The following is a 27,204-nucleotide window of genomic DNA, read 5'->3' as shown; positions in this document are numbered from 1 at the left end:
AATTGTGTTCCATTATGTTTACCTTCAGCTTTGGGACCCCCTTGTCATTTTATGCAAAATTTGTAATGTTACTTCCTAGTTGTACCAACTGATTTTTAGAGTCAAATTATGCAGAGTTATTAGAAATGTTCAAAGAAGCAATTCTTAGCAACATGATGTCCATGATGTTTTAGGTTACGTCATTACAGATGAAGCAAAGGTTGTACTATATTGAAATGACTAATCTCCTCTTGGCAGAAACCACAACTTCATCTTCCATTGTTATCATACCCCTGCCCCTGACAGCCCAAGATTGAAATCTCATAAAATCATATGATAGTAACTGTCATGTATCACCATCATCATTATTGTTACAGGAGTGAGATGATCTGGAACTAAGCTTTTATAAAAAGCTGAGAATCTTGCCACTGCTATTTGTTTTTTTGGTCAGCAGGTGTTAGCTGGTACCTAGTGCTTGGGTATTTCCAACTAAAAGCTCTCCCCCTTCAGAATTTGTGTGAACTGGATAAATAGAATGGTAGCATTTAGTAGAAAATGGTTCTTTGATACTTTGTGGGATCTGCAATCTCATTGGTACTACTTCCAAGGTACAGCCCATCTTTGCCTTAATATTCTGTGTAACTTGTCTACATTCTTCTCTAAACACTTCAGAGAGATCCAGCCAAAATAATTTCTTCCAGTAACTAGCATTTATACATTTCTTTAAGATTTGAAAAGTTTCATATATGTATTTGATCTTTACAGCAACCCTTTAAGATAGGTACTATTGCTATCTTCATTTTACATATGAGGAAACTGAGGCACAGATAGCTCTAAGTAAGTGTCTGAGGCAGGATTTGAAATCAAATCCTTCTGTCTCCAAGTCTAGTGCCTTATCTACTAAGTCAGCTAGCTGCTTCATAGATACCAGTGATGCATGTAGTATATTTATTCTTCTTCTGACTACATGATTGATCTACTTCCTTTTCTGGTCATCCAGTCCTCTGATGATATTTTTTATACTGATTCTCCTTCATTTATAACTTTTTCAGCCCACCCCTCCCCACTACCATCTCATATAGCATGTGTCTTTCACTCATAAGTTTTAGGAGATTTGCAGCTTTAATTCAACCAGGATGGTGGCATTCTATAATTTATAGCCATACAACACCACTGGATGACTACAGATGTTAAAAGTCAGGTGGGGGAGAGGGATCTTTGTTTCAAGGGAGAAATCTTGTATCTTTAAAATTACTGAACAACTTAAAAAAAAAACAATGAATCTATTTCCTCTTCCTCTTCAATTCTGGGTCTAGTTCACTACCCATCTGCAATGTCTGTCTAAGATAAATACATAGATAGATGGATACATATATACATATACTTAAATTAAGAGATAGGTACCCAGATGCATAGATAGTTATGATATAAACATAAATAGAGATAGAAATAGTTTTAGACAGAGTATATAGATGGATAGTTGTGTATCTATATCTATATCTATATATCTATGTCTATGTATTGCCCTCCCTAGCCATCCTTTCCTTCCTTCTCTCTTGTCTTTTCTCCACAATGGGATAGACCACAGTACAAGCTTGGGACAATGATCTTTCCACCAGAGAAATAGAGCTAAACTTAAATATATAGATGTCAGGGGAAAAAAGCTCCCCCAAAAGGGCACAAGACAGAGAAAAAGCCTGATGCTGGAAACTATTTTGGCAATAGAGTGGACCAAAATGCAAACTCAGAAGAGGACATAAATAAAAAAATGAACATCTGTAAAGCTTCAAAAGAAAATGTGAAAGGATATCAGACCCAAAATGAACTCCTAGAAAAGTTCCAAAAGAAGATTAATAATAATAATAATAAGAGACTTAGAAGAAAAATTAGAAGAGGAAATGTTAGGAAAAAATAAACAGCTTAGAATAAACTCACTGAAGAAAATAGCTCTGTAAAAAAAGGAAATACAAACAAGAAGATAATTCCCTAGAAAAGAAAGTACAAAGCCTACAGGAAGAAGATGACTTCCTAAAAATTAAAATTGGACAAATGGAAGCTAATGACTCCACAAGACATCTGGAAACAATAAAACAAATTCAAAAGAATGAAAAAAATAGAAGAAAACTAGAAATATCTCAGTGGAAAAAGATAACCTTAGAATCATTGGAATGCTTAAAAGTCATGATAGAAAAAAAAGTCTGAACACCATACTGCAAGGAATTACTAGGGAGAATTGCCTTGATATTCTCAAACAAAAAGTGAAAAGAGAAATTGAAAGAGTCTTTTTTTTGAAATTGAAAATTGAAAAAGAAAGGATCACCACTTGAAAAGATCTTGAATTTTAAAATGCCATGAATAGTATGGCCAGATTCCAGAATACTCAGTGCCAAGGAGAAAATACTACACTGAGAAAAGTAGTTTTGATTATTTCTAGGGTCCTTTCTAGCTCTAAGCCTGTGGTCTGTGTAAGGGTCTTGAATAATAACAATTAACATATTATGTGCCGAACACTATGATAAGTGCTTTATTATTACTACTTCATTTGATCCTCACAATAAATTCGAGAGGTATATTCTTTTATTACCATCATTTTATAGGTGATAAAACTGAGGCAGACAAATTAAGTGATTTATTCAGTCACACAGGTAGTAAAAATATTCGAGGCTAGATTTGAAATCAAGTCTTTTTGATTCTAGGCTTGGGGCTCTGGCTACTGCCCTCCCTCAGCTGTCTTGGATAGCAAGAGAAGGAATAGAGACTTTATTCTGAAGAATTTGGAGATCTGTGTGGCTTTTGATGAGTTATTTCATCTCTCTGGGTCTTGATGTTCTCATTTATAAAGTGAGGTGATTGGAATAGATGAACTATTCAGCTCTAAATATGTGATCTTCTAATTCAATGAACTTCATTCTCCTTCAGCAATTTTCCTGGCCCTTCTGGCACCATTCCTGAAGCCTCTAAAGGTCCCCATGAAAGTAACAAGGAGTCCTTGCTGCATCCCTAGCGGCCCCAGGAAGCTGTCGACCCTGTTCCACATAGGTGTGAGCCAACGTTCCACAGTTTGGTCTGAAGTTGTCGGAGACTTCCTGGCTGCTTTGAATTCCCTTGAAGCTGATCCTGGGGCACTAATGGAGAAACTGGCAATAGAAAAGCTGTAGAAGATTTTCCCCAATCATTTCCTAAACCACAACTGCTGACCAAGCCTCCTGTTCTCCTCCATGATGTCACTGAGACCTCCTGACTGTTCTGGATTTTCTCACCATCTCCCTGGTGTTTTTTTTTTTTCAAGAGACTTCAGACCCTTCCAGAAGACTTCTCAGAAAAGGAGTAATAAGAACAATGATGATGATGATGACATTTATATAGTGTTTTCAGGTTTTCAAAGAACTTTCCATATGTTAAGTTCATTGAGCATAACAATAGCCCTGCCAGGTAAGCATTATCATTATTCCCATTTTACAGATGAGGAAATTGAGGGTGATAAGGTTAAATGACTTGCCCAGGGTTATACAATTATTAAGGGTCTTCTGTTGGATTTGAATTCAGGTTCTCTTGACTCTAGGCCAAGTATATAATCACTATATTGCAAGGAAGGTACAAAACACATTACATAGTGTCACTTAGGCCAGTTGGCCTAGTTCCAGGAGACATTCTCTACCACTAGGTCCATTATGGGTCCAAAGATTTCCATGTCTTTCCAGATACTTGAGTTAAAGGATGTGATAAAGGAAAAAGTCAAGAATTATTGAATATTTCTTTGAAAGTTCTTTAATGTACATTCTATTACTATAGTTCCCACCTTGGTTAGTCTATCTTTAAACTTCAGTCATCTTTGGTTTCTCCTTTTGTCCCCCACATCCAATTAGTTACCATAGCACAGAATCACCTAGTTTGAACTACTCCTTGTTTCTGAAATCTTTCTTTATAATTGTTATCTTCTGTCCAGATTTATCCTTCTACCCTGCTTTTCACAGAGAGCTTCCCTTGTAAAAGACTAAAAAATAAAATCATTCATTAAAACCAACCTACTTGGGGCAGCTGGGTAGCGCAGTGGATTGAGAGCCAGGCCTAGAGATGGCAGGTCTGGGGTTCAGAAATGACCTCAGACACTTCCTCGATGTGTGCCCCTGGACAAGTCACTCAACCCCCATTGCCTAGCTCTTACCACTCTTCTGTCTTGGAACCAGTACACAGTATTAATTAAGGAGGAAAGTAAGGGTTAAAAAAACCCAACTAACATATAAACAGAATCTGATGGTATATGTAATATCCCACAGTTATAGTCTACCACCTCTGACACAAATGGAGGGAGGTGTATTTTCTTTAGTCCTTTCAATTCTTCCTTTATGATGATTCTTGAATCCATTTATTCCTTTCTATCCCCTTTCCTATCATCCTGGTCCATTTGGATTATTGCAAAAACTAGAATCTCTTGCAAGTCCTCTGACCATTACTCCATTCTTCAAACAAGGGCCAGACTGATTTTCATAAAACAGAAAATTTCACTATGTAAGACTTGCTCCTCACCTCTTCACAAATCTCCAAAGGCCCCCCCCTGAATTCCTCTATCTGCCTTTTCAAGATTCTAATACAGGTCATAGACTTAAAACTAAAAGGGGCCTTGAATATCACCAAGTCTAATATCCTGAACTGAGGCTCAATTTAATTCAGAACTTCAGTAAACACTTATTAAGTGTCCACAACATGCCAGGCACTGTGCTAAGTGCTAGGGATACAAAAGAAGCCAAAGATAGTTCCTGCCCCTTACAGTCTAAAGGGGGAGACAGCACAAAAACACACATATACAAAGCATGCTATATACAGGCACTGAAATTGAGGGGAAGGCTTGAAGGAGAATTCCTTTCTAGGAGGTGGGACTTTAGTTGAGACTTAAAGAAATCAGGAAGGTCAATAGTCAGTGGAGGAGGAAGAGCATTTCAGTTATGGGAAAAGTCAGAGAGAATGCCTGGAGCCAAGATATGGAGCATCTTGTTCATGAAATAGCTAGGAGTCCAGTGTCACTGGAGAGACTAAGAGACTGGGAAGATGGTGTTGCCCTCTATAATAATGGGGAAAAGTAGGAGATAGGGAAGGGTTTAGGGGAAAAGTTGATGGGTTCTGTTTTAGATGTGTTGAATTTAAGATGTTTATTGCGTATCTGGTTTGAGATGTCTGAAAGGCAGTTGGAAATGTGAGTGAAGGGGACAGCAGAGAGATTGGAATAGGAAAGATAGATTTGAGAGTCAGCATAGAGATGGTAATTAAATCCACAGCTACTGATGAAATCACCAAATGAAGTAGTATAGAGGGAAACTTCCCAAGGTTACTGTTATTATATACATTATTAATTAATATGTTAAATATCATATATAATTAATACATATTATTATGATAATATATTAAATGACAGAATGAAGAATTGAACCTGGGACTTCTGACTACAGATAGTTCAGGTGCTCTAGTTCTCTGTTCTAAGTGTCCTTCCTGCTAGAACAGTCTCCATTCTGTCATAAAATAGCAATATGGTCCTCTCCTCAGATCATCAGTTCTATGAATCATGGCTACATGTATTATAAAATGCGGTGACACCAGTGTCAAGAACACCATGGTCATCAGTGGTAATAACTTATTCATCCGTCATTGTGAGCATTTTGTTTACCAGTATGTAAGCCTATTTATTAACTTTCTCCTAAAAGATTCTCATTTTGGTCAGTGAGAATTTAATGACAGGGGCCTTCTTGATTTTTACATGATATTCTTTCTCCTAACTCTTCAAATTTTCACTGGTTATTCTCCATATTTGGAATATTCTCCGTTCTCAATTCTACCCTCTGGACTCTTTGACTCCTCTTCAAGACTGCCTTCTGCATGACAATCTTATTCTCTTCCTATTCCAATCTATTCCTCTTCCATGCCAATCCCACAATTAGTGCCTTTCCTCTGAGAGTGCCTCCCATAGACATTGTCTATATTTTGTATATACATTTGTGTTTTCATGTTGTTTCTTCCCTTGGGATGTGTGCTTCTTAAGAGTGGAGACTTTTCTTTCTATTCCCAGAACTTAACCCAGTTTCTGGCACACAGTAAACACTTAAAAAAGTACTTGCTGATAGCAAAGAATTGGAAATTGAAGGGATGCCCATCAGTTGGGAAGTGGTATATAATTGTAAAGATATATGATGGCTATATAAATAGTGAGCAGGATGACTTCAGAAAAATCTGGAAAGACTTACATGAGTCAATGTAGAGTGAAGCAAGCAGAACCGGGACAACATTGTACATAGTAACAGCAATATTTTACAATGATCAACTATGAATGACATAGCAATATGATAAGCTAAGAGAATCCCAAAGAACTCATGATGAAAAATGCCATCTGCCTCCAAAGAAAGAACCAATGGAATCTGAGCACAGACTGAAACTGAAGGATACTTTATTTCAATTTCTTCATTTTTTTGATTCAATTTTCTTTTAAATAATGATTAAAATAAAAAATGTCTTACATGATTACATATATAAAATCTATATCAGATTGCCTACTGCTTCAAGGAAAAGGGAAGGTAGAAGATAATTTGGAATTCAAAATAAAAAAAAAGACAAGGAATATAAATAATTTTTACATGTAATTGAGAAAAAATATTATTTAAAAAATACTTGCTGACTATGGATCCAGTATTCTTTCCTTTGAAACACACTGTGCCCACCATCTGATTTTTCTCTATCCATCACTTCAAGTCCATTCCTAATTTTATCCTACAAAATAAATATTTATAGAGCCTTATGCTAAGGTCTGAGTTTACCAATCATGGCCTTCAAGGAGATGGGTGATGAATCCTATGCTCTAGTTAGGTTGGTATCCTCAATGTTCCTCAATTATATCATACTAATTCTCCTCTAAAAGCCTTTGCTCATGTGTTTTTTTTTTTGTATTCCTAATGAAGAATGATATCTAGCTTCTATCTACAAACCCAAATGATATCTGGCCTTCAGAGTCAGTCTCAAGTCTTAGGTCTTCAATTCAATCTTTGTCAACCTTTCTAGCAGAGGTTGACAAAATCTACCTTCTTTGCCATCCTCTCCAGCACTTATGGCTAGAACCACTAAATTTAGCATTTAATCATATGCTACTTGTTTTGCTATTTAATTATTTTGCCTTCATATCTCCTGTCTACCTAACTATAACATAAGCTTCTTGAAGACATGAGATCCTAGTCCAGATTGTACTTAAAATAAGGACTAAATAACCAAAAATACTCCTGACAGGGGCAGCCAAGTGGCTCAAAGGAAAGAAAGCCAAGCCTAGAGATGTGAGGTCTTGGGTTTGAAATTGATCTCAGCTACTAGGCAATGTGACCCTGGATAATTCACATAATCCCAATTGCTTAGCCCTTAATATTCTTTTATCTCAGAACCAATACTAAAAAAAAGATATACTCCCTCCCCCTTTCCTTAATCATAGAATCAACATGGTGTCATACATTTAGAACTAGAAGTGACCTTTAGGACTATATATGTTCTAATCCTCTCAGTTTACAAACAAGGAAATAAAGGCTTGCAAGAGAGGTTAAGTATTTGCCCAGAGTAACATAGCTAGATAGTATATGAAGAAGGATTTGAACTCAAGTTTTTCTGATTCTAAATCCAGAATCCTATCCAATACCCCCAATTTTTGCTTCAAGGCATGTGGTTAACAAATATTGAATCACTGAATGGATGAATGAATGAATGAGAAACAACTTCAAGGCAGTTAGGTTTATGTGCCCATGTAGACCATAAACTCAGTCATATTTTTTGTCTTCTAAGAGTCCAATGAAAAGCTCCAAGCTATCACTAGCAACTTCTCCTCTTGATTCCTTGGAAGAGGACCTGGTTGGAGTTTTGTTCTTGTGAATTTAGTTAAATTTAGTTAAATTCTTGTGAATTTAAAGATAATCCACCTGTCATTTTACATTTTTTAAAATTTATTCATTCATTCATTTGTTTATTTTTATTTACTATATTTATATATTTGTTTGTTTATTGAAAACCCTTACCTTCTATCTTAGAATCAACACTGTGTATTGATTCCAAGACTGAAGAGTGGTAAGGGCTAGGCAACGGGGGTTAAGTGACTTGCCCAGGGTCCCATAGCAAGGAAGAGTCTGAGGCCAGATTTGAACCTAGGACCTCACGTCTCTAGTTCTGGCTCTCAATGCACTGAGCCACCTAGCTGCCCCTCCCATTTTACATTATTAAAAGCTCTCTCTGAAGTCACTGTCATTGGGATACTTGGAAATATTCAGGTGAGAGGTGGCTTCAGTTCTTATTAAAGATTGTATCTCTTTCGTTTTTCTCTGTTGGCAACTCAGAGAAAACGATGAATTGGAAAAAAAAAAAAAGGTTTAACTATGAGAGGTCATTAACCCAGGAGTGATATGAAAAATGGGTTCGTAAATGACCAAAGGATATGAATGAGGCAAAAGTTTCTGGGGAAACAGTATGTGAAGACTTTATGGGAAGAAGAGAATAAGGCCAAAGAAGTCTTGAGTTGCTAATGGAATTGCTAATTAAGTACATGCTTCTTGGAAGTGGAGGGGGAAAACCTCAATCAAAAAGCAAAATATAGCACAATGCTATTTCAGGCTTCACATGGAAATGCATCATGACACAAAGGATGAAAAAGAGAGAGGCGTAAGTTGAGAATCTTACTGGGTGTCATGTGATTTTCAATTCCCATCGTGCCAAACCCTAACATTGAAAGTCTCCAAGCATGCCAGAACCACAGAGATAGATAGGGTGGAATCCAGACTTCTGCCTTCTGGCAGAACTTTAACCAGACCATGCCAGAAACAGGGGACCAAAAGGTTTGAGAGATCCAGTTCTGGCAACTTTCTTGAAGAATCTACCCAAGTATTTAACATTCACAGATAGAAAATATTTTTGTTTGTTTTTGACCTCTCTTTTGCTGTTGTTAATCAGCTTCTGCTTGATATTGCCTTAGGGAGGACATAGAATAACTGATTTGAATATAGCTAGAAATTATCTCTAAATAGAGTACTGGCCTGGAGTAAGGAAAACTCATCTTCCTGTGTTCAAATCTGGCCTCAGATGCTTACTAGTTGTGTGAAGCTGGGCAAATCACTTGGCTTCATTTGCCTCTGTTTCCTCATCTGTAAAATAAGTTGGAGAAGGAAATGGCAAACTACTCCAGTGTCTTTGCTCAGAAAACTCCAAATGGGATCACCAAGAGTCAGACACAACTGAAGCAAATGAACAACAATATACTCAATACACTTCAAATTTAACTTGATACAATTGAACTCATCTCCCCAGACCTAACCAAATTTGCTCTTTCTGTTGATAGTCTCCCTGGCTCCAAAATTGGAAATTATTTTTTATTTTCCTCTTTTTCTCATCCCCCATATTCCATCAACTGAAAAAAATTATATTGATTTAATTTTTCAAATATCTTTCCCATAAAACACATCCTCCTCATTCATGCTACTAGCATCCCGGTTTAAGTTCTCAATTCTTCTTACTTGAATTTTTGTAATAGTCTAATAACTGGTTCCCCTACCTCAGTGCTTCCCTTGTTCATACCAGTGGCTCCCTATTGCCTATAGGATAAGAAACAAAAACACTCTAGCCTAGCATTTAAGAGTCTCCAAATTCTGGCTCCAGAATGATTGAACAACACTGTATACTACTGACTGCTCATAAAATCCCTGTGTTTTTCTGTCCCTGTGCTTTGGCCATGTTATTCCCCGTGGTTGGAATACCCTCCCTGCCCATATAAGCCTCCATTCAGTTCCTAGCCCCTAAAATCAAACACAAATATTGCCTCTTCTACGAGGCCTCCCTGATCCTTTCAGTTACAATTCTGTGCTCGGTGTTTGGTGTTCAAAACCAAACAGAAATGATTATGCATGCACACTAATAGCTATAATCAAAATAATAAAAATTCCATCTTGGACCTCATGAAACACTTTTTCAGACTTCTTTTTATTCTCATCACTATATATGTAGGTATGTGGTTACTTCTTTGGGCAGGTGGGTGGCACAGGGCCAGGCCTAGAGTCAGGAAGGCTCACTTCCTGAGTTCAAATCTGGTCTCAGGCACTCACCAGCGGCACGACTCTGGGTAAATCACTTCACTCTGTTGGCCTCGATTTCTTCATCTGTAAAACGAGCTGGAGAAAGAAACTCCCTACGACTCCAGTATCTTTGGCAAGAAAATTCCAAATGGGGTCCTCGAGAATCAGATGGGACTGAAAAATGACTAAACAACAATTTCTATTGCCTGTGTGTTTCCAAAGTCTAGCACATTGCTTAGCATATAATAAGTGCTGAATGTATGTTTATAATTGAATCAAATTGAATCTGTTATGTCTCCTTACTCAATTATAGGCTCTTGAGAATAGGAACAGTATCTAATATAAACTTAATATCTCCCTTAGCTCATAGGCCAATTCTCTGGACCCTTCTCTAATACTTCCACAATCTTTGGACCTTCTTTTTATTCTGATTCAGATTGCAGCCCTTCTGCAATCTGAATTATTAGGTAGTCCTTCAGAGTAACTATTGGAAAAAATTAATTACCCCACAACTCACTTGGTGATGAGCTTCTCCAAATCTGGCCTTCCTTTAACAGGCACAACTTAGCATCTATGGCGCCTGGCATGTAGTAGATGCTTATTAGATGATTATTTATTGGCTGAATTGAATTTAGATTTTTCTATTTCTGGAGATCTAACAGACAGAAACACTGGATAGATGGGATGAAATAGAATCCAAATGACCAAAATGTCTTCTTATTAGGTGTGATAGCAAAATAGCTAGAAAGACTTCTCTACCTGGACCCTTATCATAATCCATCCAAACTTGGCTGGCTAAAGCCTGTTATAACATTGGAGTTGAAATCATTGTAACCTAAATTCAAATTTTGCCAGATACTAGCTGTAAGTCCCTGGGTAAGTTACTTAACCTCAGTTAGCTTCTGAGTCCTCTGTAAAATAGAAATAATAATTGCACTAACTTCACAGTTTAGTGTAAGGATAAAATGAGATTTTATAATATTTATATATGTAAATATATATGTGTATATCACTTTATCACTTTGTAAAACAAAGCACTATGTAAATGTTAACCAGCATTATTATTATCATTGCTATTATTATTATTATTTCCAGATGAAGTCTTTTATCCTATGATTTCAGAAAAGGTTCAAAATGAATATCCTCTTAGGTTCATTCACTCAATGGCTCAAACTTACACTAATGTGTATATGACTGATATTAGATCTTTCTTCAAAGAAAGCCTTATGATAGGGGAAGTCAAAGAGGTCATTAAGGCACTCAAGGCCTGAGTGGAGTAAGGAGAGCCTCAAAGAGAGGGAAAAACAGGATGCGGAAAGGAGATTCAGGGAATGCTAAAGACTTTTGCCTCTTTCTCATTTTTGCCCAAGGACTTACCCTGAAAATGCAGAAAATTAATGAGTAGGAAGTTAAAAGAATAAAATATATACAACTCAGTAAGGGAAAATCCAAGAGAAGGAAGGAATATAACAGGATGTAATTGTAATGGAAGAAGATGGATTGTTTAGTTTGATCCAAGGGGTCCTAACCAGGAAGAAAAAAATGAGGCTATCAGAAGCAACTTTCTAACAGTGAAGTCTATTAGATTCTTAAATAGCTTTCCAAGGGAAGTGGTAGAAGTTGAGTCCCTGGGGACATATAAAACTGGACTGGATAAAGAATCAGAAATTATGTTTGTCGGGCTTGGAAAAATCCCACACTGGCAGGAGAAGGACTAGATGACCTAATAGACCTCTTTCATCTGTAATTTCTATGATTATATGACTAACTTCTTTAACGAGGGCAGTTCAGTGGTTCAGTTTCCAAAGCAGAAAATAAACTCATGGAACGATGGAAGAACCCAAGTCCTGACCCCCCTCAGCTGCCAGGCAGAATCAAATTGGTAGGTTGCATAATAGTGCAATGAAATGCAATTCTTCTGCAGGAAAAGAGGGAAGCTAGAGAGATTTGGGAGGGCAGAGCCCCAGTTTTTTCTATTCTTTCTTTTGTACATTCACTGTACAAAGGTTGTCACAGTGGTGGCCAAACTGCGTGACCACCAAATACAAACTTGTGGAGTGACATCTGTTTTTCCCTAGGCAGGCATTAGAAATTACAGAGAGAGTGTTGGCTGGTGGTAAAAGCCCAGGCCAGGGAGTTTGTGCTCTTTCTCCCTCAGCTGTTGACTTGCTTTGTGATCTCAGGAACATTCTTTCTCCTTCTTATATTGCCCTTTCTCTTCAGTGGACATAATGTTATCCAGCTATTGGGAGTATGGGGAGAGCAAGCCAGCATTGGAAAAACCCTGAGAAAGTTTCTGCCTATTAACATTGTTAAGCCCAGACAAGTGCAAAATCTAATGACTGGTCTAATTTGGATCCCTAAGAATACCTGATTAGCATTTCTGCGATTTTTTATTCTTTCTGGAGCCTTGTGTACATTTCTTTTCACCAAATATTTTTAGACACAGATGCTCTTACCTCTAAGCTCTTATTTAAACATGTTTGCAAAAAAGGCTGAAGGGAAATGTGCTACGAGTGTTGAAGGACCTAAGAACCGAAGGAGTACTGAGTATTTTTGAGAGGAATCCAACTGCTTTGAAAAACTACATAGCCGTGGAAAGGCAAAAGAGTAGAGATATTAATTGAAGAAAGGTAGGAAACGAGCACACTCCACAGTCAAGGAAAGTGTATGGAGAAGAAAATTGTGCAGGTCACAATTGCATCTATCATGACACAACTCTTCTCTTTCTCCCAATCCCACATCATCTCTACCTTTCCATACATACTAAGTAGCACTCAGCTATGGTTCTGTACAAAGTAACTTAAATGGGAATGGGATAATAGGCACAGAGGACACTTCCCATAAAAGGGGAGGGGAAGGTCTGACCATTGTTTCTGCTTGGATTTATGGAGAAAATGGTCTTGGATCTTAGAAATGGAGTAGAGTGACTTGATGGAAGAGATTATTCTGTGAGACAGGAAGATGGCTGGCCTGGACTAGGGAGTTAATACTTCTCACTCTCTTTCGGTGTGATCTCAGAAACATCCCCTGTTCTTTTTATAGCACCATTTTTTTTAATGGGCCTAATATTGTCCAACTGTTGGGAACTAGGGAAAACAAACCAGCTACTACCATAACCATGACCAGAAACAACCACTCCTCTATCACCCCAAATAGAAACATAATTTAGACAATCAGGGATAAATCCCTTTTTACCCCAAGCTAGCATTTTGTAGGATAGAGCTCATAGTAGAAGGTACAATTTTCTTAGTATAAGGGTGTGAGTCAATTGAGTCAATCATGCCCGCCCCACTTAAAATATCTAAAAAAGTATTCTAATACTTGTAACCTAGCCCAAATACTCTAACACTATTGCTTTTGTCAAGTTAAAACATCTCTGTTGAATCAATTAATCAAAGACATCAAACTGGGGTACACTATCACACCCTGTGTATTTTCAATAAAATAGTGAGTCAGTTTGGAAGACAGCATTCAAATATCTGGCAGCTTAGAGGAGAGAGAGCAGTTCCAGCTAAGTCCCTGAGAGACAGTCACTTGGGAGAAAAGGGAGTTCATCTTCTGTCTCTTTCCCAATTCCTTAACCTGATGATGGCCTTGATGAATATGGAACTTGAGAGGGTTGGATTTCTCATCAGCATCCTAGCAGGATCCTGGGAACAGTTTTGATTGGTGTAAGTGTCTGCAACAAGAGCTGAGGGAAAATAGACATCCTGAGAAAAATAAGATTCAGGAATCTCCGAGTCCAGCAAAAATGTATAGCAAACCTAAGAGGAAACTCATGAGTGCTCCACCAAAGGGATTTCCAGGAGATGTGAGTTTTACATTTGCCTCATGGTCTAAGCTTGAACCCATTTGTTGTCTAAACTTGAACTCATAAACTCTTTAACATGAACTCATAAACTCATTAAACTCTGTGCATGCTAATGGGATAGCCTTTTGGGAGAATGTTTTGTGTCAACTGTTCTTAGTATATACCACAAATAAATATATATAAAAATATATATATAAATAATATATACAAATATATAAAATATATTATATATAAAATATAAATATATAAAAATATAAAAAATGACCCCCCCCAAAAAAAGAACCCAAACAAAAAAACCTTCCTAAAAACTAATTGTTTTACTAAGTAATTGATATCTGATCAGCAATGTTGAACATATTCTGATAGAGCCCATAGCTTTAGAAACCTCCCTTCCAGGCTCCAAAGATCCCCTAGAATCTTGAAGAGAGGAACAGTAGTCACTTTCTGAGGAGGTAGCCTGATCATGGAAATGGGAAGAGAGAAAGTAGTTTCAGACCACTGCTATCTGAGGATAGCGCCTCCAGCCTTATAGACAATTTGAGGGCTATTCCATGCCATCATTTCTGCCCAGACATAGCTTTCCTCATCACAGAGTACAGTGAGACGCTCTCATCAACCCATAGTACATACCACACAAAGACTTACATTCACAATTTTGTCACACTCAGGATCAAATTCAGACATTCCACTCTCAGAGCTCCCCCAAAAGCCAACACTTCCAGAATGAATTAGATGATTTAAAATTATTTATTTTTTAGAATAAAAAATCATTCATAGTTATGATTCAATTTTGGAAAAACCTTACAGGGACAGGGCTAGGTCCTCAGGAAAATGCTAGTTTCCATGACTGAGGCATTATTTCTAAAGCACTCTGATGATAAAATGTGACATGAAGATAAAGATCTAGATTCACATGCTGCTCATTTGTTGTTGGTTGTTGTTTAATTCTTATTAAGAAATAGATGGAAGAATGAAAAATCTAATATTTATTGAGAGGCCACGATATTTGTAAACTGATTTGTACAAGATCTGAGGAATTGATGTGGAATCCAAAGATATAATCTCAACTTCTCATTATAAAAGCAATTATTTTTCTGGAAACTACGAAACAGGCAGCTAGATGATGAAGTAGATAGAGTGCTGGACCTGGAGTTAGGAAGAATCAACTTCCCTGAGTTCAAGTCTGGCCTCAACACTTACTCATTCTTTGACCCTGAGCAAAGTCACTTACCCCCTATTTGCCTCATTTTCCTCATCTATAAAATGAGCTGGAGAAGGAAATGGCAAACTACTTCAAAATCTTTGCCAAGAAAATCCCAAATGGGGTCACCAAGAATGGGGCATGACTGAAATGGCCAAATAAAAATAACAAAACAACTTCAGTTTTATAACTGTGTCATAATAGTCTTAGCAATGCATTTTCATGACTGAGGTCTTTCCTTGGAGTATTTAGGTGCTTGAGAAAGGATATTTCTTCAAAAAAGAACTTTGGGGAAAATGCTTTCTAAGATTGCTTTGGAAAAGCAAGTTTAAAAGCTTGGGAAAACACTTTTCTAATAAATTAAATGTTTGCAAGAAAGTGACATGGTCTAACTGAGCCCTTGACCCCATCTCCAGGTACTCAGGTTGTCAGAGTGTTACATATATTTCATCCCAGCCTGGTATCCTAGCCAGATTAAATAATTTTAAAATGATCTGAATTAGCTCAAAATAATAATGATGATGAATACAAACATCTTTAAAATGAATTAATCATTTAGAATGTATTAAGTATATACTATATCCCATTTATTATTTCACCATATTTTTATATTTAACTATTATAATTTTTATTATTATGTACCTTATTATTAGACATTGGAGATGCCAAGATAATGAAATATTCCCTACTCTAAAACAAATTACACTCTATTGAGGGAGATGATATGTATACACACACACACACACACACACACACACACACACACACACACACACACAGTTAATTAACAGGGAAGGTACTAGCAGATAAAGGTTCAGCAGAGTCCATTAAGGAGATATCTTTTGAGCTGAGCTTTGATAGAAGCTAGGAATTCTAAGAAGGCGGGATGCAGAGGGAGTGTATTCCAGGCACAGGGAAAAACCCATGATCTAGGAGATGATCTAAAAACAAAATCACACCATAAAACTATTTACTTTGTTATTAAAAGACAATGAGCATGAAATGAGATTTTGTGCCTTCTTCAGAATTGCTTGAAATCTTTAAGACTGTCTATGTCTCTACTTTATTCACAGGATGTGGGGTTTCCAGTTGTCCTCCTAGATTTTTGACCCAATAGAATTTCTTCAAAGGCTCAGACATATGATAACCTCCAGAATTCATTTAATGTCTTAGTTGTACATATTGTTGAGAGTGCTGTTCTATAATGGTCCAGATATAGTTTGCATTTTCCTCATCAAAAGATATTTGTTTACTTGCTGTTGATTTGTATATGGTACCAAGTTAGGCAAAGTGAATTATAAGATAGGACAGTTCACTTTTCCTTGGAGACCTTAATATGTACCCACTACAAAAGGGCTATATGATCATCGTGGGACCCCAGAACCATAGATGTAGAACTACAAGTGACCTTAGAAGTCATCTAGTCCAACTCCTTTATTTTACATGTATAGACTCTGAGGTGTTGAGCTTATTTTTGTTCTTTTAGAAAGTAGATTGAATTAGGGTAGTTTCAAGTTTTAATATTTTCAAATCTATTTGGAACTTGTCAAATTGAGGATTTCCCCCCAAAACTTGATAAAAATAAACAAACAACAACAACAAAAAACAACCCAGCAATTCTCTCCTCTTTTTCTATGGCAAGATACTTTTCTTTTCCATAAATGCTTTAATCAGTTTGGAGCATTGCTTTAAACGTTTGGTGTGTACTTGAGAGTTTCAAGCATCAAACAGACTTTAAAGTGGCTTTTCCTGTTAACATAACTACATGTAACCAGCTGGCTATGCCAAGAGTGACTGACTGACGGCAGCAGTGCCAGGTAGGATTGGGTTTCAGCAGCAAAGCAGTGATCTCTTTGATGGTACTGCATTTTTTTCTCATTCCTCCCTTCATATTTTTGTGTTTCTGCATGCACACGTTGGAGAAGATCAATTTGACATCTTGTAAATCAGTTTGCATTATTCGTGATAATACTTACCCTTTATTATAATTACAGAGAGTCATGGGAAGGTTCAACTGTTTCATTAGTTGACTGAAAACAACAAAGTCTAAAGTTTCATTAAAATCAGATGTAATGTTTGTGTTCCAAGGTCAGCTGGAAACTAATAGGAATAATTTAAGCCATAATACCCCAACCGAGGCTGAGCCATGCTAATCATTCTGCAGATCATACTGGAGTGGTTCTGAAAAAAGTATTTCACATCCTATTTCTCCCTCATTAACTATACTGAAAACCAACTTTATAAGAGGAAAGAATTAATCTATAGCAGGGGTGGTCACACTCCAGGGCCTCAGGAACCACTCACAACCGACCCTCAGCAGCCAGGAGCCACACGTAAGTGAGTGTCACGAGATTGGAGAGCTGGATTTCCCCCCTCCTTTCTCCTCCCTCTTTTTCTTATTTCACTCCTCTCTTTTTCTTCTGCTCCCCAAATGGCAGTAGTGGAAGGGTCAGGGGGTTCTGAGAACACCCCAGTGCTTCTGGGGAAATCGCTGACCTCCCTGGAGAAGTGGATGTGGCTCAGGAATAAGTGTGGCCTGGCCAAGGAGTATCTCTGTCCTTGGATGCCTCTCTTGCTGACCGACTAGGCCAAATAAAACTTCTCTCAAGTGTTCAAAGTACTTTCTGGGCGCACAGTCCTTTGAATCACTAACTTTTACCTGGTGACATTTTAGAAAGGAGGGTCAGAAAATTAGGAGGCTTAAGTGGCTCATGCTGGGATTGCCTTCTCAGCAGAGGTGCCAGTGGTGAAATCCAAATCCCCCCTGCCATTTGGATCCCGACTCTGCCTAGTAGGCCACACTCTTGTCTCTCTTCTGTTCTCTGAATAAAAATCAAAGAGTGAAATAGACTGACCATGGTGGTACGAGTTGCAGACTTTTACTAAAATTTCCCTCTAGGCTAAAAGCTTATAGAAACGATCATTGTAATCTGGCTAATTTGCAGAGTTTTAACAAGTGATAGGAATGAAAATGATTTTATAGTAGAAGCTCTGAGAGTAAATAATTTTGTTTCATTTTATTGTCTCCAAAAATGTTTTGTATGGGATGGAGTTTTGGAGGATTAGAAGATTCTGGAATGGTGTACCCCACATTTCCGTCACCCCTTTTAAGAGGAAAAAAAGCAAAAGATTTAAATAATAGGAGTTTTCCTCTTTGAGGTGTACAAAAATTCCTTGAGGATTTTTAAATTTAAGGGAATGGTCTGAGAGGGGTATTTGTCTTTAACCCAGTGGATGCCAGACCAGGAACAAAGAACTACACTGGCCAGAAGGAATTTCAAAACTGCTGGGGTCCTTTAACCCTATTATAGCTGCAGTTAGAAGCCTCTGAGGGCACTTCCCTCTTCTCTGTTTTCTTTTTTTAAATTTATTTATCCATTTAATAATAGTAACTAGGATTTTTAAAGTACTTTAAAGTTCGTAAAGTTCTTTACAAATATTATCTCAGGACAGGTAGATGATTCAGTGGATAGAGAGCTAGGCCTCCTGGAGACAGGAGGTCCAGGGTTCAAAAGCAGACCAGGAGATGGAAGATCTTGGGTTCAAATTTGAATTCAGATACTTACTAGATGTGTGACCCTGGGCAAGTCAAACCCCATTGCCTAGCCCTTTCTGCTCTTTTGCCTTAGAACTGATACTTACTATCAATTCTAAGACAGAAGGTAAGGATTTAAAAAGAAAAATATGATCTCATTTTATCCCCACAACACTAGAACGTAGGTACTTTTATTATTTCTGTTTTACATACAAAGCAACTGAGTTCAAGAGAGATTAAGTGATTTGTTTCACAGTATAGAGCTAGGTAGTAAAGTAGATAAAGCACTGGACTTGGGATCAGTAAGACTCATCTTTTTCTTTTTTAAAATAACCCTTATGGTCTGTCTTAAAACCAATTCTATATATTAGTTCCAAGACAAAAGAGTGGTAGGGCTAGGCAGTGTGGTTAAATGACTTGCCCAGGACCTCACAGAAAGGAAGTATCTGAGGCCAGACTTGAACCAAGGACCTCCCATCTCTAGACCTGACTCTCAATCCACTGAGCTATCTAGCTGCTTGGGAAGACATCTTCTTGACTTCAAATCTGGTCTCCGACACTAGCTGTATGACCCTGGGTGATTCACTTAACTCCATTTGCCTCAGTTTCCTCATCTGTTAAATGAACCGGAGAAGGAAATGGTAAACCACTCCAGCATCTTTGCCAAGAAAATCCCAAATGGAATCACAGTCAGACACAACTGAAAATGATTGAACAATAACTAGAGCAATGAAATATTTGAGACCATAATTAAACTCAGGTACTCCTGACACTATGTCCAGTGCTCCATTCACCTTTTGTCCCTTGGCCTAAACTTGCAAATGAAGGACAAGGGAGTGGTGAGAAAGACCAAGCCTGGAGGTACCTCCCCTGGTCCCAAAGCAGCTTTGATACGCAACAATATCTTTGGCCTGGACTCTAGCTTCATTGCTATCCACTTAGATGCCCATCACGAGGGTGGCATCCACCCTCTTTCCCAGGTGACCTGGGGCTAGTTCAGCTCTCTATTAGGTTGTGGGCAGGGACTTTCTTTTGCTTTTCTTCTTACCCCTAACACTTAGCCGGGTGCCTGGAACTTAGTAGAAGCTTACTGCTTGTTCGTTGGCAGACCTTACACCCAGCAGGTATGGTAGAAGCTAGGATTGAACATTAGATGGGGCAGAAGCAAAGTGCCATAGTTGCTAGTGTTGTCGATGTGGATTTTTTGATGAATTAATTTACCCTGACTTTTGCGATCCCCAGTACTAAGCACACCTATTTTGGTCTGAGTGTTAAGCACCTTTTTGTGTTGAAGGCTTCTCTATTAGATGAAAGTGCTCAGTTTCTTAGTCTAACCCTTGCATTTGATTTGTTACAGCTGACCATTCCCTAATATTATAGCTATAGACTGCAAAGGGGTTTACACACCTGTCTGGGGTTCATCTCTGTAGGCTTCCCAAAAGGGCATAAAGAGCATCCCAAGTTCTGGCACTGCTTTCTCCCAGGGATGTGGTTCTGTATGGTATTTAGCTTTTGACTCTGTGTAGTGAGGGGTGTACGGGGTGCTCAGGGAGGGGTAGTATCTTGGGCTTGTCGTGCCCTCCTAGGGCAGCTCTCTAACCTCTGACCCCCACCTGATACCCAGCTCTCACTTGTGGCTCCCAGTAGCTGCTAGCATGCGGCAGCGGCCACACCCCAGGCAATGGCTTCGACAGGCCGGCCAAACCTCATGAGGGTAGCCATCGGGTCGTCAACCCCTGGTGAACCAGGGCTTTGCTCACCCAGCATGTGAAGACTGCTTCAGCAGAACAGATGGAAGAAACCAATAAGAAGGTTCAACGGCTGAGATGGCGACGCAGCAAAGCACTGTGGAATGCTTAGGGCGTGTTGGAGCACAAAAGACAACACGGCCATCCAATGCAGCTGAGGAAGTCTCCAGACGTAACAATTTTTCGTGCCACTGGACCCAGGCTTCCAACGCCGAGAGAGTGGGACTGTCTCTGTGCATCAGCTTTTCCACTTAAATCTCTTTCACGCACAAGTATCTTTGTGCACACTCATCTATCCTAACCCCATCCACCCTCTTCAAGACCTGTGGCGATGGGGGAGTGACGATGCAACTGGTGGAGGTGACCACTGGCAGTTGTAGTCACGATCCTGCATGTAGGCGGCCCACAGACCAGTGGTCGCTCGGCCCTGTGAGCAGCAGGGATATTCGGCAGTATCCTGGGCGACTGAGCAGCCCTCTCTAGGACAGCACTGCTCACCCTAATCAAGGGAGGGGACTAGAAAAGGTGTCCCAAACATTGCCTGCCCTACAAACATCCGGTCAGCACACCGCGGCTGGCAGGTCATCCCCTTTAAGCGGTTGAAATCAAAGAAAAAATACAAAGAAACTACTAAGAGCATGGAACATCAGGACATTACTTGACAGAGAGAATACCCCAAGACCTGAGAGAAGAACAGCTCTAATTGGTAAAGAACTGGTGTGATATGACATCGACATCGGAGCCTTAAGCGAAACACGCTTACCAGAAGAGGAATCACTCAGCGAACCCACCACTGGATACACCTTCTTCTGGAAAGGTAGAGCCACAAATGAAGACAGAATCCACGGTGTTGGCCTGGCCATCAAGACCAGTTTGCTCAAACAGCTGCTAGACTTGCCTGTGGGCATCAGCAAGAGGCTCATGAAGATCCGTTTGCCTCTCAGCAAAGACCAGTATGCCACAATCATCAGCACATATGCCCCAATACTGACCAGCACAGAGGAGACCATCGAGCAGTTCTACTCTGACCTGACTGCCGTACTGCACTCAGTGCCCACAAATGACAAGCTGATACTACTGGGAGACTTCAACGCCCGCGTTGGCCAGGACCATGAAAGATGGAAAGGAGTGCTCGGCAAACACAGCGTGGGCAAAATGAACAACAAAGGCCTACTGCTACTCAGCAAATGCTCAGAGTTCGAACTCACCATTACTAATACTGTGTTCAGAATGGCGAACAAATATAAAACAACGTGGATGCACCCACGATCAAAACAGTGGCATCTCATTGACTACATTATTGTACACCGGTAAGACATCCAGGATGTAAAGATCACCAGAGCCATGAGAGGAGCTGAATGCTGGACAGACCACCGATTGGTTAGAGTGACTCTTCAAATGCACATTGTGCCTCACCATCCAAAACGCGCCCAGACAGTTCACGCATTTTACAACGTGAGTCGTCTTAGAGATCCATCTTATTTGCAAACATTCCGGTCCTGCCTGGACAACAAGCTGTCTGCCAAGGGACCACTCACTGGAAGCTCAACCGAGAAATGGAACCAGTTCAGAGACACAGTGAAGGAAACATCAAAGGCAGTCCTAGGCCCAAAACAATGCAACCACCAGGACTGGTTTGACAAGAACAACACTGCTATTGAGATCTATTGAGCAAAAAGAACAAAGCCTTTATGGAGTGGCAAAATAATCCAAACTCTGCTCCTAAAAAGGACAGATTCAAGTCTCTCCAAGCCACGGCGCAGCGTGAGATCAGGAAGATGCAAACCGATGGTGGGAAAAAAAGGCAGAAGAAATCCAGTGGTTTGCTGATATGAAAAACTACAAACAATTTTTCAGTGCCCTCAAGACTGTCTATGGGCCATTAAAACCCACTACCACTCCCTTGCTATCCTCTGGTGGTGACACTCTCATAAAAGATAAAAAAAGGCATCAGCAACAGGTGGAAAGAACACTTCAGTCAGCTTCTCAACCGACCCTCTTCAGTCCAAAGCGCCCTTGACCAGATCCCCCAAAACCTCTCCATTGAACAACTTGACGTCCCTCCTTCAATAGAGGAAGTCCAAAAAGCCATTAAACAGATGAGTGCAGGCAAGGCACCCAGTAAAGATGGGATCCCAACAGAGGTGTACATGGCCTTAAATGAAAAGGCGCTCCAGGCATTCCACATAGTGCTGACCAGCATATGGGAAGAGGAAGACATGCCCCCATAACTCAGAGATGCCTCCATCGTAGCCCTATATAAGAACAAAGGCTCATGAGCAGCCTGTGACAACTACAGAGGCATCTGCATCTCACTACTCTCCACTGCTGGAATGATCCTTGCCAGTGTTATACTCAACAGACTCCTGTCATCTCTTTCTGAGCAGAACCTGCCTGAATCACAATGTGGCTTCCGACCAGATCGCAGCACCATCGACATGGTCTTCACAGTGAGGCAAATGCAGGAAAAATGCCTTGAGCAGAACCTGAGTCTCTACATTGTCTTCATAGACCTGACAAAGGCATTCGACACAGTGAACAGGGACGCATTGTGGGTGATCCTCAGCAAGCTCAGTTGCCCAGCAAAATTCATCAAACTGATCCAGCTCTTTCATGTTGACATGACAGGGGAAGTCCTATCTGGTGGAGAGACTTCCGATCACTTCAACATCTCCAATGGTGTGAAACAAGGCTGTGTCCTCCCTTTGGTACTATTCAACCTATTTTTCACCCAAGTATTACGACATGCTGTGATGGATCTAGACCTGGGCGTCTACATCAAATACCGGCTGGATGGCTCACTATTTGACCTTCGCTGCCTGACTGCAAAAACAAAGACAACAGAGAGACTCATCCTAGAAGCTCTCTTCGCAGATGACTGTGCTCTCATGGCCCACTAAGAAAATCATCTCCAAACCATCGTGGACAGGTTCTCCACCGCAACAAAACTGTTTGGCCTGACTATCAGCCTCAGCAAAACAGAGGTGCTGTACCAATCTGCACCAGGGAGGCCAATGAACCAGCCATGCATTACAATCGACGGCATGCAGCTTTCTAACGTCAACACTTTCAAGTACCTGGGCAGCACCATCGCCAACGATGGGTCCCTAGATCATGAGATTAATGCCAGGATCCAAAAGGCCAGCCAGGCACTCGGGCGGCTGCGCTGCAAAGTCCTCCAACACAGAGGTGTAAACACTGCGACGAAGCTCAAAGTGTACAACGCAGTGGTCCTCAGCTCGCTCCTGTATGGTTGTGAGACATGGACACTGTACCGGGAGCACATGAAACAGCTGGAGCAATTCCACCAACGCTCCCTCCGGTCAATCATGAGGATCCGATGGCAGAACCAAATCACCAACCAGGAAGTCCTCAACAGAGCCAACTCCACCAGCATCGAAGTCATGGTCCTCAAAACCCAGCTACGATGGTCTGGACACGTCATCCGCATGGACCCACAGCGAATACCAAGACAGGTATTCTATGGTGAACTGTCAGCTGGACTCAGGAAACAAGGCCGACCAAAGAAAAGATTCAGGGATCAGCTAAAGTCCAACTTGAAGTGGGCTGGAATTACACCAAAGCAACTAGAACTTGCTGCCTCTGACAGAAGCAGCTGGCGAACCCACATTCACCATGCCGCCACCTTTGAAGATGAGCAACGTCGATGTCTTGTGGCTGTGCATGAACGCCGACACCAGGCCACAACCGCACCTCCCGTAACAACTGGCATCCCATGCTCCATGTGCCACAAACTCTGCGCCTCAGTTTTTGGACTCCAAAGCCACATGAGGGTACCCCGTAGATGAAATTGCACAAAGACAATCATCATTCTTGATCACCGAGAGACTACCACTGTGTAGTGACCAAATCCGTGAACATTTTTTCTGCTCCTGATTAAAGAGTTGGTTTTCTAACTACTTGGAAGTTTCTGTATTTATTTTCAGGTTATCAGTGTGAAACAAACAGTCAGCAAGATCTATGTAGGCTTAAGTTTTTCCTCTGATAGCATATAGTGTGTCATCCTTGGGTGATCACTTTTTGTTCCAGGAAAGTCTCTAGAACAATAAATCACCGAGCAATTGTCTATCTACATTGGTAGAAAATGTTTCCTCATCAGGAGTTCCCTCTACCATTGAAATCATAGATCTGAACTAACCCCCTAGCTATGACCTTCCCCAGAAAGAAAGCTGGAAAGGAACTCAGAAATTATCTGTCTAGTTATAGATAAAGCAATCAAGGCCCCATGAAGGGAAGAGCCTTGGTCAAAGTCAGGTGATAAAACTGATCTTGATTTTTAAACCCAGTTTTTCTCACTCCAAATCTAATGCCCTTTACCCACAGCATCCTAGTCCTCATTGTTTTCCCCAAGTACCAGAAGGCCCCACTTAACAGAATGCCCAGGAAATTGTTTTCTGATTAATTGAAATTTTTATTACCTGGAAGTTAGCCAGAAATCTCTTGGTTTTACTCTTGTGGAAAAATCCTTTCAGTAATGATAATTCATTCACTTGTAATAATAGCTTACTTTACTCACAACCACATAAGGAGTTAGGCAGTGGCCGTTATGACTTATAGTTTTCTGATAAAAACTTGAGGCTTAAAGAAGTAAAAAAAAAAAAGCTTTGTTAATCATACAAATACTATGTCAGAACTAGATTTACTTCTCTAAAAATTCAGTACTTCGTCCACTACACCTGGCTGAGTACACAGAAAAGCATTATCTCATTCAAGGATGTGATGAGTAAATATTTAACAACTGGGGCTCTCTGGGGAAAAAAAAAAAACCACACATGCCCATGTACTTTTAAATTTAATCTTCATCAATAATACTTTCTTAAGATGATCAACAAAACAATAAATCAAGTTGTTGTAGATTGCCTATTTCTAAGGCATAAATACTCACAGCAAAAAAGTTAACTGTAGGCTCACCCCAAGTCTTAGGGTTTAAAGTCAGGAAGAATAGTTTTCATTTTACAGTACCAGAGATGAAGATGTGAAGGAATAGGAGACTGAGATGATTCAATATATTCGATTTGTTTATGTTTGTCTTTAGAGCAAATTCTTGTTTTCAACTCTATTTTGCCCTTTGCCCCCACTTCAAGTAGAGTACAAATCCTTATTGAAGGCTCTGGCTAAAATGGTGTTTTTCAAAATAGTATTTACAATAAAAAGGTCAAAATAAGCCTGTTATCAATGTAATTAACATTTTCTATTCTGATACCCCCTTTTTTCCCTAGAAAGTAGCACTTAGCACAGTTCTTGGCATATGGTAGGACTTAATTTGTGTTTGTGAATTGTTTAAAAGGAGCAAAAATATTTAATAGGCCAACTTTTTTTCCAAATCCAGAATAACTAATCCTTTAAATCAATGTATTTATTGACTTAGAAATTTAAATCATGGAAATGTTACACTGTTGTAAGCAGAAAATAAAATTAATTATATATCTTGTGACTTTTGATACTCTTTAAAAATGTTTTAAAGATGTCTTTTGTCATTACGCGAAAGTCATTTCTGATTATACCACCATACTCCTCTCACATAATGGAAACTTCCTGTATTACAAAGGAGACTAGTTAAGCTAAAACAACTGAGACTGTGACCTGACAACATCATTCACTTCTATTCCAAAAAGAAAGCTATATGCTTCATTATTTTCCCTAGATTTTCATGGTAACATAGATTTCAAGATGGAATGCACTTCAGAAATAATGTAGTCTACTTCCTTCATTTTACAAATGAGGAAACTGAGGCTTAGAGTTTAAGAAATTTGCCTAAAATCATAGAGTATAGTAAAGCCAGGATTTGAACTCAAGTTCTCTGATTCTAAGCCTTGTATACTTTTTTTTTCACTGCTCCACAATTTTATATTAAAAAAACCCTCATAATTTTATTTCCTTTTAGTGATCTTTCTACTGTATATATGATCTTTCTTATTTTATTATTTTAATCTTCAGTGATTAATACAAATATTCACAGGTTTGGAAAGTTCTCTTGACTATCCTTTGCTCCCATTACTTTTTCCAAGAAAAGGAGTCTGGGATATTATAATTTAAGGAAGAGTAATAACAAAGTGTCTCCTTGTATTCTATATACTGAGTGAGGACATGGTCAGAATCTCATCTAGATTATGATTTATTGACTTATATTAACCAAAAATACCCATTGAAACCTGTCCTTGCACATCAGCACAGATATGGAATATAGTTATCTCTTCACCATGACTTTCCCCATCACCCAATTCAATATATTGTGGGTCAATGTAAGAAATTAAGTGGGAATTTTTTGGTAGTTTTCCATTGCAGATGACATGTGAAGCTAGAAGATGACACATTTAACCCCAAACTTACAATAAAGTACTGCAAGGACCCTATAAAAAGAAAGAAATCATATGCCTTCTCTGGTACAAAGGGAGGGCCAAAAAATTTAACATGGATTTTCCAGATTGTGGGAGCACCATTTCCTTAACCTCCATGATGAGGAAGGGATGCCTGTATTTGGTTTTGTTTCTGGAGTCTTCAATAGGAGCTACTTTTACTGCTCTAGGCTTTCCAAGTTGACATCTTTCTTCCTCCAGGAAACTAAAAAGCTAACTAAGGAGCAAGCTCTTCATAGTTTAATATATTCACTTCTCTAAATATGTTATGAGGTATATAAGATGTTGATATTATCAACTGGACTTTATCCTGAACCTTTGCTATATTTGCAAAACTTGTCTATTTGTTAACACTAAATTAATTAATAGAAAAGACTTCTTAAGCCATACAGGGATGTCTTTAGGGATCCTCTTCCCCTTAGCTGGGTTGATGCCTCTTAAATGACTGGCCTGGCTCCCCTGGGTAATCAAGAGGGA

Source organism: Monodelphis domestica, chromosome 4 (genome assembly GCF_027887165.1).
Source record: "Monodelphis domestica isolate mMonDom1 chromosome 4, mMonDom1.pri, whole genome shotgun sequence".
Lineage (NCBI taxonomy): Eukaryota > Metazoa > Chordata > Mammalia > Didelphimorphia > Didelphidae > Monodelphis > Monodelphis domestica.
The sequence above is the reverse complement of the archived record's forward strand: the minus strand, read 5'-3'. Positions refer to the sequence as shown.